We start from the raw sequence: 6,099 nt of genomic DNA, 5'->3' as shown, positions 1-6,099 counted from the left end.
TGTTAAGTAAATCTCAAGGTCATTAGCTGAGTTCTTCCCACAACAGTCAATGAAAAGACCAGAAGGAAGCTGCAAATCCCAGGCAGGCGGATAAGTGGCTGCTGCTGGGGAGGGGCTGGGGCTGGGAAGTCTGAGTGTATATCAGGTGAGATATAAAAGAGGCATGGTGTGCGTTATGTGGGATATGAGGGAGGCATGGGGAAATCTGCGGAGGATATGCAGATGTGCACAAGCACACAATAGTTGAAGCGGGATGCACAGGTAGGAGAGGCTTACCCAAGAGGTTTGTGACCTCTGCTGGTTTCCCCATTGATTTTCTGGGGAAGCCGGCAGGGAAGTTTCTAAATGTTGTGCAACTAGTTTTATGTGCAAACCTGCTGCGAAGTGCTTAGATTGTGGTTACATAGCAGCAGGAATCCTGGGATATCTGGAATTCTGAGGACTGGTCATAACCATAGTTCCCTCTAAGCTGAGCAGTGAGCAATCGCTCACTTAAAAATCATCAACTCAAGAGTTTTCCAAACCTGCCCAGAAGCCGAGAGGGAAAGAGTGAGAGGGAAGGAGAGAGAGAGGAAGAGAGAGAAACAGATAGAAAAAAGAGGAAGGAAAAGAGAAAGAAAAAGAATGGGAGTAAGGAAGAGAGAAAGAAAATCAAAATCTAGTTTGAAACTAGCTCAACTATTTAAGTGGCATTTTGATATTGATAGAGTTGCCCTATTATGAGCTCACTGTTATAGACACACAGTACAGTATTTTATTTTGAAATTCTCTGAGGCAAAACAGGGTGGGTTTTTTATTTGTTTGTTTGTTTGTTTATTTGTTATTTCTGTGCCGCCCAGTCCCAAAGGGACTGCCGCTCAGACACTATACTTTTCCGCCCATCCCCCCAAAAAATTAGAGGGAACTCTGGTCATAACACCAATATAATTTCAAATAGTCATTCATGAATGAACATTTGCCAAAGATTGCCTGTAGATCTGGTTTTTATCATCCAGTCCTTCACCAAAAAGCTAAAGCAGCCCACTTATAGGTGGATTTCAGCTCAGGACTATGATTTTTCGCTTTTTCAAAGTAAAACTGTATATCAGGGATTTCTAAAATGAAAACATACAAGTATTGCAAACTATAGCTTTCAGAAGACATCATCCTGTTGGAATCAGTTGAATGAGTCAAAAATGTTATATATGGGGGTGGAATGGAGGTCCACATGTCAATAAATGCTGTCAGTGGATGTGCACATAAACATTTATAGAGTAGCTATTAGTAATTATTCAGTCACACACAGATACACTAAGTTAAAGTTTACTTTAAGAAATAGCACAGTCCGATAAACAGTCCAAGTCATACACGTAATAGTCAGAATAATAGTCCAAAGAATATCAAATTACCAAGTCTTCTTACCAGTTATAGACAGTAAATAAAGATGCCACACTTAAACACAGTTTAGCTACAACATATAGAATATCAGTGAGGAAATAGAGAGCAGAGGGAGTAAGGCAGAGAGAATATAGGAGAGAGCAAACTAACACAACAAACTGATCTCTAGCTCCCTCTTATGGCAGTGCACAGAAGATGCACACTAACTAATGTCAGAAGTAAATGAAACATGGGGTAATTGTATGATTCAACAGTACAGTACATTTATCTTGTTAGCAAAGGCAAATTCTATCAATACTGCCCCAGCTAGCTTAAACTTTTCACTTTTTCTCTATCTACTTTGGTGCTGGACCTAGAGTTAAAAGCAGCAACAAGTTAAAACAGCAAAGAAGAAAAGAATTAAAGTCTTTTCCCCCACAATTTTCTCCTGGTTGCTGTTTCATCTCCATACATAATCTTGTGTGGAGGCTCAGAAGGCTTCTCATCTAGATCTCAGGCATGAACCTTACTCCAAGACACTTTATTTAAAAAGACTTTAAAAGGGGGAGGGATGAGAATTTGTGAAATCAAATGGCTGAGGTGGATATCTCACACAAGTACAAAACTCTAATGCAAGCATATTTATGTAATATCTGTTTTAATAGAAACAACCTGACAGCACCATTTCTGTACAGTTCTCCCAAGGTCTAGAAAAAGCAGGATCCACTTAGGGAGTCTCCCACTGGGATCCCTGAGCCTTAGTTGTGTTTTAACCAAGATAAGCTTTCCCGACCTGAAATTGATAGTAACTCCTGCCTGAAATCTATTTCAAGCGCTGGAAAACAGTATATTCTCCACTGCACCTGGAAGGAGAGTCCAACATGGGTAATTCTCTAATCCTATTGGTAGAGGCTGAGTTTAAATTAACATATTAACTAGGCACCGCCCCTTGCCTAGTTTTAAAAACTCAGTCCAAGTAGAGAGACTCACGAGTTTAATCTAGAAAAATAAATTATTTAGAACATTGACTAACATTTCTATTCCTTGTTTTTTTCTATTTTTCAGATGCTGTAGAAGATCAGGATGGGGTCTCTGCCCTCTGCGGGCACACACCCCTCGTTTTCCCCCACGAGGCCTCTTCCCTCAGAGATTACTGTCTCATAAGGGGATGTCAGCCTAAGGTCACTGGCCTCTGAGGCCAAACCCGGCTGTGAGCCAAAGGTGGGGGGGTCTGCCCCCCCCCCCCCACTGGGAGGCTTGGGGACTTCACGGAATCCCCCAAAGAGCGGAGAGGTCGCCTCCGCCGGCTGAGGAGGTCCAAGAAAGTGGGACACCCCAGGGAAGGCAACCGTCACCGCTTTGCAGCTGACGAGCCGCCCGACTAATCTATGTGTGTGCCGGCCTTAAAAAGAGCGCTTGAGCCACCGCCAGAACTGTCAAGGAAGCTGGTAAAGGCCAAACGCGGCAAACGGAGAGATCTGGGAAGCGGAGGTTACTGCCTCCCATATGTTCAGCGGCTGTCAAATGAGCCGCCGGAAACTGCCGCCGCCACCAAATTGCCTGGGAGCCGATGAGGACTCTGAACGTGGCAAACTGGGAAAGATTGGAGGAGCGGTGGGTATGCTCCCCATATGATTGGTGCCCCCCCTCTGGCTTACTTAGAACACAATAGACAGCTGTTGGAAGTCAGGGCCGCCATTTTGAAAGGCCTCACATCGCACCCACCATTTGGGTGGCTGGCGTGAAACCCGCCCCCCTCTTTTTCGTTGTCAGCTGATGGGTGCGAAATAGGGGCTGAGGGTGGAGAACACATGTGCACCCCGCCCAGAAGGTTGGGAGCCATTTTGTGGTAAAAAAGTTGAAGGAAGGTTGATAGCTTCGTCTGAAGACTCTGAAAGAGCATGGTTTTACTATCAATGTGCCCAAGAGTCAACTGTCGCCTTCCACCAAACTTCTATACCTGGGATCCATCATAGACATGGCCTCAGGTATCGTGTCTTCTCTTCGGCGACACCAGTGGGTCTCCCTGGCCTTGTCCAAAATTCTAGGGACTTTAGTTTCCTGCATAGGGATTGTACCGTCGGCCAGGCACCACATTCAGACTCTGCAGTGGTTCTTACTCCCTGCCCAAAGGGCAAGAGTAAGTCACTCGAACAAACAAGTTCGTTTACCACGAAGGGTCAAGGAATCCCTAGCCTGGTGGACGTCCCCAGCGTTGCTACAAGGGTCTTCCTTTCAAACTCACAACCATGTCACCCTGACTACAGACACAAGCCTGTCGGGTTGGGGCACACATATCGGCCTTCAGGTTGCACAAGGTCTCTGGTCCAGGGAGGACCTCAATCCTATAACATCAATTTCCTCGAGCTCAGAGCACTGTTCCTGGCACTTCAACACTTCGTGTCATTGATTCAGGGCAAGCATGAATTAGTCCTAAAGGACAATGCTGCAACCAAGGCCTACCTCAATCATAAAGGGGGCACGAGGTCGCGTCGACTCATGCAGGAGACCATGGCTCTTTTCGATTGGGCAGAAAACAACTTAGCCTCCTTGTCTGCGGAACACATCGCCGGTATCAACAACATCCAAGCCGACTGGCTAAGCAGAGCCACTTTGGATTCGACAGTGGAGATTGGAACCGCAGCTGTTCCAGGAGATCACACTTCGCTTCGGCACACCGCTGGTGGACCTGTTTCCAACCCACCTCAATGCACAGCTGCCCAGATTCCACACTCAATTTCCTTCGCCCAAAGCGGAAAAAATCAACACCTTACTCTCAAGTTGGCCACATGGCCTCTTATATGCCTTTCCACCAACAAATCTTATACAGAAAGTTATCGACAAAATACTGCAGGAAAGGGCAGAAGTACTACTGGTAGCACCTCACTGGCCACGTCGCCCGTGGTTCTCAGACCTAGTGGCACTGTCAATCTCGTCCCCATGGAGGATTCCGGACAAGGACATCTTCCTCAGCCAGGGGTCTATCTATCACCCGGATCCTCAATGGTTCCAGTTAGCCGTCTGGCATTTAAAGGAACAGGCTGAGAGAACATCAGTTGCCTGACAAGATCATCTCCACGATGCAAGCAGCCCGCCGCCCATCCACATCAAGGATATATCAGGCAACGTGGTCGGCCTTCTGAAAATTCTGCAACGACAGGAAGATAAATACGGAAACAGCTTCGGTGATTCTGGTGCTTGAATTTTTATAAGCTGGCCTTGAGCGGGGCTTAGCTCCAAACACCCGTACGAGACAGGTGGCGGCACTCGCAACCGTTGTTCGAACGGAGGAATATCGGTCCTTAGCCTTCCATCCTTGGATAAGAGATTTCCTCCAGGGTGCTTCGAACAAGCATTCCCCTCCAGTTCATAGATTCCCGACTTGGGACTTATCACTTGTATTGAAGGCACTAACGGGTCCTCCATTTGAGCCCCTGAGGACAATCTCTGTTAGGCTTCTTTCCATCAAGACGGCTTTTCTTGTCGCGATAACATCGGTTCAACGAGTTTCGGACTTATCAGCATTGTCTGTCCATCCGGACAGACTCGTTCTGCGTTTAGATCCAGCCTTTATACCTAGGGTTAATTCGCTGTTCCATAGGAAACAAGAACTTGTGTTGCCTGATTTTTGCTCACACGGAAACCACCCCGCAGAGCTCAGGTGGCACAAAGTGGACATCAGACGAGCGGTAAAGATATACATCAGAAGAACAGAATCATTCAGGAAATCAGAAACATTGTTTATCTCTTTCTCACAGCCGAAAATGGGACTCGGAGTATCTCCTAGGTCCATCAGTCACTGGATCCGGGATTGTATCTGTGAGGTTTATAGGGCAAGTGCTCAGACTCCTCCCCAAGGGGTCATCGCACACTCTACCCGCAGCGCAGCCACATCGGCAGCTTGGACGACATAGGCCTCCATTGACGATATACGCCGGGCAGCGACTTGGGCCGCACCGTCTATGCTTATCCGCCACTATAGACTAGACTCTTACACTTCGTCAGAAGCATCATTTGGGAGATGAGTTTTGCAGAGGGTGTGTTCCTCTCCAGCTACCTGAATCTACACTCTCCCACCCATGGAACTGGAACTTGGGTATATCCCATGTTGGACTCTCCTTCCAGGTGCAGTGGAGAAGAACTGTTGTACCTACTTGAACGGTCTTCTCGATGCACTGGAAGGAGAGTCCAAACCCACCCAGCATTACGCTTGATTCAGGGACGCTGGGTTTGGAATTTCTAGTTACTATAAGTTCTGCGTTTGGTTTCAATAAAATTGTGTTGGACTTTAAAACTGAGCTCATGGGGGCAGGTAAGGGGTGGTGCCTAGTTAATATGTTAATTTAAACTCAGTCTGTACCAATAGGACTAGAGAATTACCCATGTTGGACTCTCCTTCCAGTGTATCGAGAAGACCGTTCAGGTAGGTACAACGGTTCTTTTCCCAGATTTTTCTCCTTATTTTCACAACCATGCTGTAAGATACATTAAGATTTTCTCCACTGATCCAGCATCTCCCTGTTGACTTTATCAAGACAAGTGCATCTTTTTGATATCCTAGTTCAGCTGCCGCCAGTTACGATACTACCAGAGATGCTTAACTACAACTCTTCATAATTCACAGCCTAAACAAAGCCTGGCTTTAATCTTGGAAATTTATTATTTTTTCATTTATTTATTAATCTAGTTGTTTTCGACTTTCATCTTACATCGATTTTCTCCATGATTAATCCTTAACCTGGT

The sequence above is a fragment of the Erythrolamprus reginae genome, chromosome 2 (genome assembly GCF_031021105.1).
Source record: "Erythrolamprus reginae isolate rEryReg1 chromosome 2, rEryReg1.hap1, whole genome shotgun sequence".
In the NCBI taxonomy this organism is placed as follows: domain Eukaryota; kingdom Metazoa; phylum Chordata; class Lepidosauria; order Squamata; family Dipsadidae; genus Erythrolamprus; species Erythrolamprus reginae.
Note: the sequence above shows the minus strand (reverse complement) of the source record.